This window comes from Sceloporus undulatus, chromosome 3, assembly GCF_019175285.1.
Source record: "Sceloporus undulatus isolate JIND9_A2432 ecotype Alabama chromosome 3, SceUnd_v1.1, whole genome shotgun sequence".
In the NCBI taxonomy this organism is placed as follows: domain Eukaryota; kingdom Metazoa; phylum Chordata; class Lepidosauria; order Squamata; family Phrynosomatidae; genus Sceloporus; species Sceloporus undulatus.
The window spans coordinates 225,279,473-225,292,136 of NC_056524.1; the positions used below are offsets into that span (position 1 = coordinate 225,279,473).

General features: G+C 40.1%; 2 protein-coding genes across 9 annotated transcripts in view; one reads left to right on the top strand and one right to left on the bottom strand.

Moving 5' to 3' along the window:
* LOC121925404 (glypican-5-like) overlaps positions 1-12,664 on the bottom strand; it is a 715,763-nt gene that overhangs the window by 693,616 nt on the left and 9,483 nt on the right. For 4 of the 6 annotated variants that reach the window (XR_006102866.1, XR_006102868.1, XR_006102870.1 and 1 more), the window contains exons 4-6: positions 10,219-10,319; positions 9,765-9,859; positions 4,056-8,645 (exon numbers count right to left, since the gene is read on the bottom strand). The gene's annotated coding sequence lies outside the window, so the exon portion shown is untranslated. The other 2 variants (XR_006102865.1, XR_006102867.1) reach the window with 2 other exon arrangements.
* Positions 9,876-12,664, top strand: part of OTOS (otospiralin) — a 64,068-nt gene continuing 61,279 nt past the window's right edge. For all 3 annotated transcript variants that reach the window (XM_042457519.1, XM_042457521.1, XM_042457520.1), the window contains exon 1: positions 9,876-10,048. The gene's annotated coding sequence lies outside the window, so the exon portion shown is untranslated. The remainder of the gene's footprint in view (positions 10,049-12,664) is intronic.

A 12,664-nucleotide genomic window follows, 5' to 3' on the forward strand; every position in this document is an offset into this window, starting at 1 on the left:
GCCCAATCACTGGGAATCTGGGTGGCTTCCAAAAGAGGTGATAATAGACGGTTCCCTGCCCGCAGGCTTACAATCTAAAAAGACACGACACAAAAGGAGAGGGGAATGGGGGGATGGGAGGTCTAGCATTCTTCTCTCCCTCTGAGTCCTGGACCAAGGCAGATGAACTGGAGGGAGGGCTCTTTTTCTTAAACAAGGCCGGGCCCGATGGCGTTGGGCCTGTCCTTTCACTCCCTTTCAGGCCAGAAGATGACAGTTGGAAGGAGGGAGAGGAGCGCTCTTCCTCTTCAGACCCGATGGCTTTGGGCCTGTCCTTTCACTCCCTCTAAGGCCAGAAGATGACAGTTGGAAGGAGGGAGGGGAGGGCTCTTCCAACTGTTGCCCCCCAACAAGCTGGATACTCATTTTAGCAACCTCGGAAGGATGCAAGCCTGAGTCAAGCTTGAGCCCCCTTAGCTGGGATTGAACTCACAACCTTATGGTTTTGAGTGAGTGGCTGCAGTACAGGCATTTAACCACTGCAAACTGGCTCATATGCTTGCACTAATGAGTGCCAGGGAGGATACCTGTTCTTGTTCCACTGAAAAGTGGCAAGTATAGAGGTGGCCATTATGGGAGGTGGGCAAATAACTCAGTTTTACCTATACAGGACCTACATTTTTTCTGTGTGCAGTAATACAGAGACCTTTCCCTAAGAAAGGGGCAGTTAGCCCCACACAGGACAGAGTTTGCCTGGATTTCAATGGAAATTATTTTGCGGCTGCTAATGGATTTGAGTGTTCGACTATGACTCAGGAGACCAGGGTTTGATTCCTAGCTTAGCCATGAAACCCATTGGGTGACCTTTGGCAAGTCACATGATGCCCTCAGCCACAGTGGAAGTAAATGGCAAACATCCTCTGATTAATTCTTACAAAGAAAATCCCATGATAGGGTTGCCTTAGGGTCACCATAAGTCAGAAATTACTTGAAGGCATACAACTAAAACAAAATTGATTTAGAATTTTAATGCCTGACTTTTATTGCCCTTTGTCTGGCGCTTGTATGGCTAACAAGAGGAGTGGCCTCTACCTGTATTGAGATCTCAGACTAATTTAACTGGTAATGAAAGTAACATCTGAGACAAAATGTAAGTCTGTGACTCTGTATGATTTTTAACACTTGTCTGATCTGTTTTGTGCATTTTGGTTGATCCAGTAAAGGTATTTGTTTTGTGGATTTTGGATTTTGTTGTATGTTGCTTCATGGCCAATATGGCCACCTCTGAGTTGGTTCTAGCTCATTGCTACTAAGATAATTAGTTACTAAATTAACTTGCTAATTTTTTTTTTATTTTTTTTATTTTTTTAGTTTTTTCCTAGCTCTGCATAATGGATATGTTAACTTGAGACTATGGGTTCAGGCCAAAGGCCTATCTTGGCCCTTAGTTCCCATAGTTGCCAACCAGATGCTTCTGGGAAACCTATGATCTGTCTGAGTCCTGCGACTACAGATGGAATTTCAAGGCTTTGTAGCTTGGAGGGTTCCTCCAATGCAGATTCTCACTAGCCCTTTCTCACTCTAACGCCACCATTTGCTTGCTATCTCCATATATTGTCAACCTCCCCTCTCTCTCCTCCTCACACTCCTTTCTGTTTCCCTGTCCTCCCTTTCTTTTTGTCACCCTTTTTGTTTTCTTCTTTTGGGATTCTTTGACAAATTGGCAAGCTGGACACAGTGAAGAAAGAGGTGCAGTCATGTCCAGCATCTTAAATCCTTGAGATGGTCATGTAAGCCCAGAAACATACTGGAGAAGTCAAAGTGCCAGCTGTGGCTGAAGAACTGCTCTACATCATGCCCACAGTAAAATTTTAGAAGGGAAGGAAACTACATAGAAGAACAGCTACAAGCAAGAACAACCATTTCCATCTAAGTACAGTAGAGAAAATTCATCAAAGTATCTTTTATTTCTGTGGGGGAATTCTTTCACTATCAGATCATTCTGATAGCACTAACTAGCTGTTCTGCTCATGCTGATTACAGCTTCTATGTTGGTAGAACAGCAAATCCAGTCTGGGTTTTAGTCTGAACTTGAGCCATCCAAAGCGTTGAACCTATTTTGAGAAAGAAATTTGTGTTACATGCTGGTGTGGATTTACAGCCCTTCTGACACTGATGCTGCCAGTTGCCACTCTCCTCTGCTTTTTGTAACATTCTTCCTGCAGAAACTTCCCTGGTGCTCACTTTACTCCCTGTTTTAGACACTGGCCCAGGAATTTTAAGTTCTCCTAGGAATATTAATAATAAATATTTTAAGTATGTCAAATCTGTAGTTCTACTCCCAGGCAGAGGTGGGAAGCTCCCATCAGTGGGATTTTATTTGTTTTTGTTTTTTCACTTTATATATTTTTTTGTTTTATTTTATTGTGTTGTGTTTGTATGTGCTCATTGGGGTTTTGCTGTACAGGATTTCAGAGGTTTATTGCATGATATTATTTATTCTGTTTTATCATTACATTTTAACTATTGCAAAATGCTCAGAGAACTAGTTTTTTATGAGGTGTGCAATAAATAAAGTGAAGACCTCTGTACCTGCATCTACATCCATAATCCAGGGTTAGGCATTTTGGTGTGTTTTTCAGTAAGAAAAGAGCATGACAGAAGAGCAGAAAATGCAACTGGATTATGTGGTAAATGGCCAGAATTTTAGTTCTGGGACAGAATGAAATAATAGAAGGCAACTGCCACATCATTGTTAGAAACAGCAAATCCACATGTTCAGAATGTCTGCATTTATTACATGAATAACTCAGTATATGAGCTCAACTCCCAACCAATTCTCAGGGCATGGGGTTGCTTATGGATATAGATATATTTTTATTCCATGGATATGAAACTTACATAACCATTAAAATGTCTTAATGCTAACATTGTCAGAGTCTCAGCAATAGACCAAATGTCAGTCTGGTATGAGATTTAAACCAATTTTTTTCTGGAAATGAAATCCTGACAGAAATGGATTCACTGGTAAATATTCATTATATAGGGTAAAAAGAGAAGTCCATATTTCCCAATGCACCTGGTTTTTACAGAGTGGGTGACCACCTGCATACCAGTCTGGCTGGAGTTTATCTCTGAAATTCAGCACATTATGTACACAGAAAGGCACAACAATGGCCTTTCTAGCTATAATTCCACCAATACAGCCTGTGACTCTTAGCAAATTCAGGTCTCAAATGGTTTATTTCCAGTTCTAGAAATTGTACCAGGCTTTAATAATTGCTCTAATTTGTGTTGTTACAATTAATAATTTTCATGCTCTTTGTGAGCTTCTTTCACAAGGCAGAAGAATCCCAGAATTAAGAAAGACTTGATATTCAGACCATTAAAAAAAAAACCACAGGATCTTTGGCTGCCACTCCAGTTGAACCTCCCTTGCCAGTCTGCTCAGATCTTTATAGTTCTCTCATCTTGGTCATTTTAGTTAAACCGATGCTGCTGAATCACAGCTGCTGCTAACTATGGTTAAAAACAAAACAGGGCCCATTTTGAGTTTCCAGACATACAAGAAGCACAGTTTTCATCTGCTTTCATTCAGCCAGAAATAATCTGAGACAGGACCATGATTGCCATGAAAGCCATGAAGTCTATACAAACAAAGCAGTCCTAATGCAGATGCTAAGATCTGCCCTGACCATGAGCCTTGAGATCTTCAGCATCACTTCAGGCCCTGCTCTCTGCTGGGGATAAGACAATTATTTCAGCCTCAAACTTCCTTGACCTACTCATAGAACTGTACTGTACTGTACACATTGTATAGAGCAGCACTGCCATCACAGAGCTGGATAGCAACAACCTAACACAGATGAGAAACCACTGCATGCTTTATTTTGTGGTAGTGACAGTGGGTTAGCAGTGATCCTGGCTAAGGCACTTCATTTTGCCACCATAATACCAATTTACCAACTAAAGGAACTCTTTCAAGTGGGGAAGAAACTCTTATACAGATACAACAATAATCAGTTGCTTGAAACCATGACTTGACTACATTGTTTTTTGCAGATAAAATCACTCACTTGCATTCCAGCTTAGGTGCTATAGTTCTGACAGTCAGCAAAGAATGCAGCAGTGTCTGGTCCGCTTCTATTGGTTTCTTTTCTCCCCTTGTGGTCAGTTTCTGTTGATTCCTTTTTTTCCTTATGCAATCTGAGAATTTTGAAAACAGAGTTTCAGAAGCATTTTTTAAAAAGTCATCAGTGAAACAAACGACAACAACTTTGAACCACATGGTCCTCGATAACTCTTGCCCAGTTTGAAATTATCAGTTTTTGTGCCGGCTGATGGAGAAAGTAGTGGGATCTCAACACATGTCACTCTTGGTTTGGGGGATATGTTCTCCTCCTCTGCTCCCATCATCATGTCTACTTTTGCTGTCAGAATGCCCCCCACTGCCATTTAGGTTATCCCCCCTCCCTATGGAAGATAGGTTTCTATGGTATTTTCAATTAGGTGCAGATGGACTTCATTTGGATTCAGAAATGCAGTTGGACCTCACTTGGATTTCTTGCCACTAACGTGCATGGTGGGGTGTTGTAGGGAATTATCTTTTCCGTAATTAGCAAATAGTGCAGTTACCGGGCTTTTAGTCTGCAATATGCATGGGTATATGCTCTCAATCTCTCTGTGTCTCAGTTGCTTAGAAGCCTATATCAGCTATTTTCCTCTGCTTGAGTTTCATATCACCCTTAATGGGTGCCCAGAAACAAAACTATAAAAGATGCAGTTGGCCCTCTGAATCTTTGGATTTTGCATCCACGGACTCAACCAAACTTTTCCCTCTCTCTCAGCCCCAGGGAGAACCAAGAGGGGGACATCCCCATTTTAACCCGTCAACATCATCATAGCTTCTACACAGGCAGTCCTGTGGCCCTCCATCTGTTAGGGATTCTTTTTATCTTAGTCCTAAAAGAGGGCTGTTGGTGCCTTGTCTATGAGCTCTAGTGGTTGCAGGAGTAAGTGTCTTCCTGTGTACTTTTGGTGACCAGTAGCACGTTAAGCCATGTCGGCACTTGGCTGAAAGGACACAAGAACACTTTGCTTTCATTCCTGTTCCAGTATCCTTTCTCCATTGATTTATAATATACAAATTATTGGTGGATTCATTTTACTTCAGTGTAGCTTTAAACCTGGATTGTCAGTACTTGAGTAAATCAGTCCTGCCAGAACATTACAGATGCTCTGGCAGCAGAACAGTAGGTTGCAAGCACTGGGATCATTGTATGAAAACAGTACTGATACCTTTTGCAATGATCTTAAAATGACATATCTGCCTGCATATGTCACCAACAGGATCCTGGCTACATCATGGCTGTTCATTTTAGAAGAAGCAGAACAAGGTGAGTTGAAGTGGGAAGGAGAAAGCGTATTTTTATTGTCATAGGCGGGTTACACACTGCCATTTAGTACGTAATGAATGCGTACTAGGGTTAGGAAGGGGCGGTGCTTCTGCACCCCCTAACCCTAGTATGTATTCTGTACGTACAATATGGTGGCGGCCGTTCCACACGGCCGCCGCCATATTTACGTATCGGACGCTGTGTATCTGCACGTGTCACGGCGTCTATGATGTCGTGAGTCCGCCCCTGGCGCCTCGCGACGTCATAGAGGCGCCGCTTAAAGAAGCTCCATTTTGGAGCTTCTTTTTCGGTCCGTGCGGGAGCCGCGCGGTGTGGCTGCTGCGGCTCCCACACGGAGCAAGCGGCGGCGGCGGTCTGTAACACGCCTCTGATAGGTTAAGTGGTGTCTCAAGTACTAAAATTAAAATGCTGATAGTTTCTCTCCAAATTCATTTATTTAAAAAAAAGGAGCAAAATTCATTTAAGTATTCAGGGCACATTCTGAGATAGTAACTCTAGTAATAATTGTGGAGCAGTTGTTGCACACACACTTCTTACTCTAGGTTTTCTGATCCTTCTTTTTAGTGTTTGCTCTGCCATATTTCTAGTGGAAAGAAGATACCCAAAAAAATCTCTAACAACTCTTAAAATATATTGGAAGGTCATGAAACCAGTGGAAAGGCTTGTGTGTACACACACACAATGTTCTGTTCTTTTAGGATGCCATCAGATAGACTTGTACAGCAGAACAACTGGACAGTACCCAATGCAACCCACAGAATTTTTAAAAAGACACATCAAAAGATGCTCAAATAAATGATGGTTGTTTTACTAGTAGAAATGCCTGATGTATTACATCCTGTATGTAGTCTTATGGACTTCCTCAAGTTGCTATAAAGAACCAAAATTCAGAAATGTCTGAATTAGGAGCTTTCAGACCATTTACTGGACCTTATCTACTGGGCGTTGAGCTAGGCGATGGCTGAGCTGAAATTTGAAGAGGCTGCCATTCCCTTAAAGTGGATGTTGAATTGAGTCTCAAACAGTATAGCACTCCATGCATTATGAAACAGGTGACTACTAAGTGGAATATCACACTATAATCCATCAGCTGCTTTTTGAAAATCCCTTGGCTGTTTTCAGAGTACTCAGGCAGCTCTGGAAGCTGGAACATCTGATGTCTTTCAGTGCCTGCAGACCACCCACTTCTCATGCTGGAAGCCACCCCCTTTTTAAGATACCATTTCAAGCTCTTCCAAGTGCTCCAGTTCAAAATCATTCCATGGGACATTTTAAAGGCTTCTACAATAAGTTGCATTGATTTTTAATTCAGAGTCTCTTTGCTTGAAGTGGTGGTCACAGGAGTGTAGAGTCCTGGATTGGCTCTTATTTAAAAACCAACAAAGGGTAAAAAAGAAAATTAAGATTAGCATGGATTTTTTGCAGGACACATACGCACCTAGGCATTACAAAAAAAAAAACCCACCTCATTAAATTTCAGTTTATCTAAGCAGGTTCTTTGGAACATTGCTTCTCAGGTTATCTGATGTAAGTAAGGCACTGTCAACTATTGTTTTCAAGTGTGCCAGTGACCAACACTAAATTTGTACCATTGGGTGCAATTGTTTCTTTATTTCCTGGGAAATTTTAGGACTGGCAGTAAAAGGCTCAAGGACCAACCCTGGTTTGGGGAGCATCACTTTGAGTAGCACTGCTTTAGTTCTTCATTTCTAATTAACACAATGTGGACAGGCATTTGGTAGGCATGTGTGCTCATCCAAGATTAGTCAGATAGGTTTTTGATGTTCTCATTAATCTACACACACCTCACAAAGCCAAACAATGTTTTGCTAATCCTAGGATGGGGTGGGGGGGAGGTTACTATATTTTCCCTCCATTTCTGATTTTTATTTTGTTCCTACCAGTTAAGTGACTTTTGGTGGGGAGGGAGGGGATAATGCATCACACTTCGGATCACATGAGTGTCATGCTTATGACATGGATTACAACATTGGGTGTTGCTATGTCCAGTCCCCTCACCCCCCATTTTTCAGATGTGCTTTGTGATCGTTGGCACTTTTTGGATGCTGCCGCCCAAATGCTTGCGTCTGGTTCCCCCTCCCCCCCAAAAAACTTACTTCAAAATAACTCCAATGGTGTTATTATGCTCAGGTGAGATCAATATCCCTTCCTTTCCCAATACCAGTCCCAGTCTCTAGTCCATAATGGATCTAGCAAGCTACCTGTTTTGTTGAATAATGCCACCTCTCTCACCATGCCTTTGCAATGTCACACACCCATACAAATATACAGTGCCAATGGAATGATAACAAGAAGGTAACATTTCAAAGGAGGAAGTCTCATGAGTGGGAAGCATTGCAAATGGAGGCTGTTTCCTTCAGCAAAACTGGATTCTTTTGCATCTTCATCTTTGATAGCAGATTTTTGGCTGGTGAGTTTGTATGTTGTAGGACAGCAGTCTCATCTGAGCACAGCAATAACATAATTGCAGTTTAGCCATTTAGTGTTTTACTACTAAGATTGTAGAGAGAGTTTTTGAAAACTATAAGGCGCTATTTTAGGGACAGAAACAAAAGAAAGTCATGGACTGCAAAGCACATCTGGGGGGAGAGTAGGAAAGTGGATACATTCACATTAAACATCTCATGTCATGTGACACTTTTAAGAAAAGGCCAGGAGACAGTTTGGGCAGGGAAGCAACAAGAAGCAACATTAAGTGATGTGTCACAGATCAAGATAAATTGTCAGACTGGATGAGTCCAGTGCAAGCCAAGTGATAGGAAATTGTCTTTGGTTAGTTCAGATTCCAGCCTGCTAAGGTGGAAAGTACTGAGAAGTAAGCAGGAATATAGCTGCAGAACACAATTAAGTCTGAAGTACCTTCTTGCTTTTGTACAGGCATTCTGCAGTTCCCATTCCCTAATGCTGGTGGCCAATCAAAACATAATTGTACACTTGGCAGTTGCATGGTTGCTGTTCTTCTGGTCCATAATAGCTGTTAAGTGGGCTGAAGGCTAATGTAGATTGAGAGAGAAATGAAAGCAGATGGCTGATGGTTCCACAGACCCTCTTGAGAGAGTGATCTCTGGCATGAGGGGGAATTGAACCAAGGGTTCTGCTTTTGCCTGTTGCACTGGAGATCACTTGCACGATGTGATGGATGGAACTGCCTGCCAGCTGCTTCTTGATCAGCAGGGAAACAGACACCCATCAAATGCAGCATGAGTTGTTGTTAATGTTTCCCCAGTCCTGGGAAAGTTAACACAGTTAAAAATCCCTATCCCCCAAAACATATAGAAAATTAAATATAATTAAACTATTGCTACATTTCAAAGTGATTTTAAGAAACACGTGTTATGAAACAGCAGCAACAAGAAAAACATTTTTAATATTATTTTAAATTTAAAATGTAATATAATGTAAGTGTCTTTTTTATTATAATTTGTTGTGGTTTTAGTTTTATCTGGTTTTATAAATATATTATGAGCCATTTTGGGTCTGAATATTGGTACAAAGACAGGATATAAATAATAATAAGTCTTGTTGTTGTGTGCCTTCAAGTCATTCCAACTTAAGACAACTCTAAGGCGAACCTATGACGGGGTTTTCTTCAGAGAGAGTTTGCCATTGCTATCCTTGGACTCGCCCAAGGTTACCCAGTGAGTTTATAGATCTGAGCTGGGATTTGAACCCTGACCTCCAGAGTCACAGTCCGGTGCTTAGTGGCTCCTCAATAAGTCTATTTTCTGTTTATTTTAATAATATAAAATAACTATTGATATTCAAAAGCAGGATTTCAGATCCCTTACATGGTCCATTACTGATTCATTACATTAAAAAAAAATCCTGCTGAATTCCAAAAATGACTTCCCAGAAAGTTTGCTCAGACATGCACCCTTTGAATGCAATCCTAGCCACAGTTACTGTGGAGAAAAGCCCATTAATGCCATGGAAATTTCTGTGTGGGTAAGGCCGCACATCTCTGACTGCAAGTCAGATTTAGTGAATGTTTATATTTGTTCTACTTTATAGTCATTCTTTGGGGGGAGGGGGGGACTCAGAATTGGTCATATTCCAAACAAGGTCTCAGTAAGCAAAAAACAGCATTTACACTTCTATAATTTGTGCTAGAAATAAATTGGCTAGTTTATCCAAGAGTTGCAGTGCAACTATGTGTTACTTATTAAAAGGCAGTTCAAAGGCAAGTATGAAGAAGTGTCAAATTTGGCAGAAGTGACTGAGAACTCAACTTTCCCAGTAGTTTAATATGAAAGTACATTTGCGTTTCCTCCCTCATTATTATTAGAAATGATTGCAAGTGGCGGGGAGTGGGCAGGAAAAAGAAAGAAGCCTCCTTTCCAAAATCACCTTCTCTCAATCGACTGGAAAGCATAACCCATTGTGTACAACAGCACTGTCTGTTGCCATGGAAGTATGGTCAATGTCAGTCTTATGACTTCACTCTAGGAGAGAAGACAGGATATAAGAAACCAGTTTCTAACTTAAACAAATGCTACTTGATGAATAATTAGGGAATATGAAGAAGGTCACACAATGAAGCAATCTGGCAATGGATTAGGCATCTTCCAATGTTTGCAGCAAAACTTGGAAATAATTTGTTGCAAATATAATTACAAATAATGTGGCATTTGGTGAGTTACTTATAGATATTTCCTTTTTCCTATAATGACAATGTCATAGAACACAGAACTAACTCTTGCATTTTTGCTGTACTGCTTACTTTTTTTACCATTTTACTTTTATTGTTACTATTTGTATTACTTCTGTGGTTACAGGCAAAATGCTGGAAGAGGAATAATACATAGTTCAAATGCTGCTTCATGTTCCTTTCCAGGCTTTGAGGTTATAGAGGTGAATTTCAGAATGTGTTTTATATTTCAAGCCAGCTCCTCGTAACATCAGCTGTTTTTTTAAAAAAAAAACAAGTTAATTAGTTACTTCTGAAAAAGTAAAGAATTACTTTTAAATAACAATTAAGCAACATATGTAGTTTAAATGTAATGAAAATGGAATACTAACTTAATAATTGCTTTTTAAAAAGGAATTTCCAGAAGCTCTGTTTTGTAGCTGCTTCATGCAACATTAGTTTGGTCTCGTACATATTTCTAACAAGCATTTATATGTTTGATTTTCTACTAAGAATTTTCTTTTGTTGAAAAGCCCCCAAGCCAAGCACATTCAGATCAGTGACAGTATTTTTCACTGCAAATGGACACAGCAAGGAGTCGTGCCATCTGCAAGCAATGCATCCTGTATAAACATCTATTCTTATCAGCTTGCATTAGAAGAACTGTCGGTGTCATGCAAAGCGCTGTAGCTTTCCCGTCACTAAAAGTAGTAACCAGCATTCGAGCAAAGGTATTGAATGTCAGTAATGATGATGAGAAAATTTGGCCAGGAAAGAGTCAGATATTGTTGGACACATGTTACCAGCAGTGCTAGTGTGGAAATGAAAGACCTAGACATATGCTTTCTAAAATTATCCCTGAAACTAAAACCAAGGGCAACATGCTTAAAATATTCTTAGCACTAGCCTGCAGACATTCTCCAATGGACCAGTGAAGTGCTCCTCCAGTGTATCACTGCTTGGAATCTGTCTTTGATATTAAGACCACATAACCACTGGATTTTGACACCATCCTGATACTATCTCTTTTTACCCTATTCATTCTTGCCTCGACTGCATTTTTAACGTTGTTGTCACAGTGCCACTTGGCATCATTTCAGTAGAGAATGTGTGTGTGTGTGTGTGTGTGTGTGTGTGTAAAGAAAGTAGGCAAAAGAGTCTACCTTTATTGCTTGGTAAAGATGACATTTATGACATTATTTCTCATAGTGATGTAACTTTGAATCTTACAGAGGCTTTGGAGAATACTACAGCTTTTAGTAAAACTTCAGAACATCAAATAATACAGTTACAAAAGACACCTGTTTTGCTGTTTTGGTTCATATTTAACTGAGGATACATCTACATTGCCGAAATAATGCAGTTTGACATCACTTTAACTCAATGCTATGGAATTCTCGGATTTGTAGTTTTGTGAAATATTTAACCTTCTCTGTCTGGTACCATGACAAACTACAAATCCAAGAATTCCATAGGATGGAGCCATGACAGTTAAAGGGGTGTCAGACTACATTATTTCTGCAGTGCAGATGTAGCCTGTGGCTTCCCTTTTCAATCATGACCACATCAGGTGCAGTGAATGATGGAGAAGCAAGATAAAAATATTTCAGCCTAGATCTTGGAAAACTAACTTTGTGGACTACACATTCCTAAACAATGCCCCCAGCTGAACTACGTAACTTTCCTAAAATTTGACAAAAACAATTTAACAATGATCACTTTAGTTTTCTGGGTGTTTTACAGACTATGTAGCTGCATTCTGGAAGATGCCAACCACAGATGCAGGTGAAATGTCAGTAATAAATTCTTCCAGAATATGGCTACATATTCTGGAAAACCCACAAAAAAAAATATGGTACACTGCTGTGAAAGCCTTTGACTTCACAATCCTCCCCCCCCCAAAAAAAAAAAGAAGAGGAGGAGGAGGAGGAGGAGGAGGAGGAGGAGGAGGAGGAGGAGGAAAGAAAAGAAAGGCAGAAAAGAAAAAGGGCAAGGGAGAAAAAAAAAGAGTATCTTTTGCTTCTGCTCATGACCTGGTTGTTGTCTGCCTTGCAAGTTAATAAATATTCTTTTTTAAAAAAAACACATTTCTACCATTAAAAAAAGGAAAGTGGCTGTTTAGCTTTCAGAATGAGAAAAGAAGCAACAGAAAAGAGGTGGCCTCAAGATTTTGGTTTTCATTTACTTTTGATGACTTGATGAGGTCCTCTCCACTCTTTTCTTATTTATATACCCTTAGGCCCAAACTATGCCAAACATATTAGTTATGTACTCTCTGTGTATGTACCCTAGAGAGCATGATGTTAAGGCACATATTTAAGGTAGTAATTCACTTCTCCAACCAGATGTGTGGGGAATTGAATTTGAATCCAGGAGGTCTTGTGGTAACAATTGCAAGGACAACTCTTGCACTTTGAATTATTAAATGCAAATATTTGTAGGACTCTGTCTTCCTTTGGGAAGAGGAAATCTTAGCAAGTTAGTGGATTGTCTTTGATAAGCCTTAGAACAGACTTTAATAGTCACAATAAACCATTAAGTATTGAACAGTTAAATGCAAATATTTGCTGGACTACATCCTGCTTTGGGAAGAAGAGAATTCAGTGAGTTAGTGGATTGC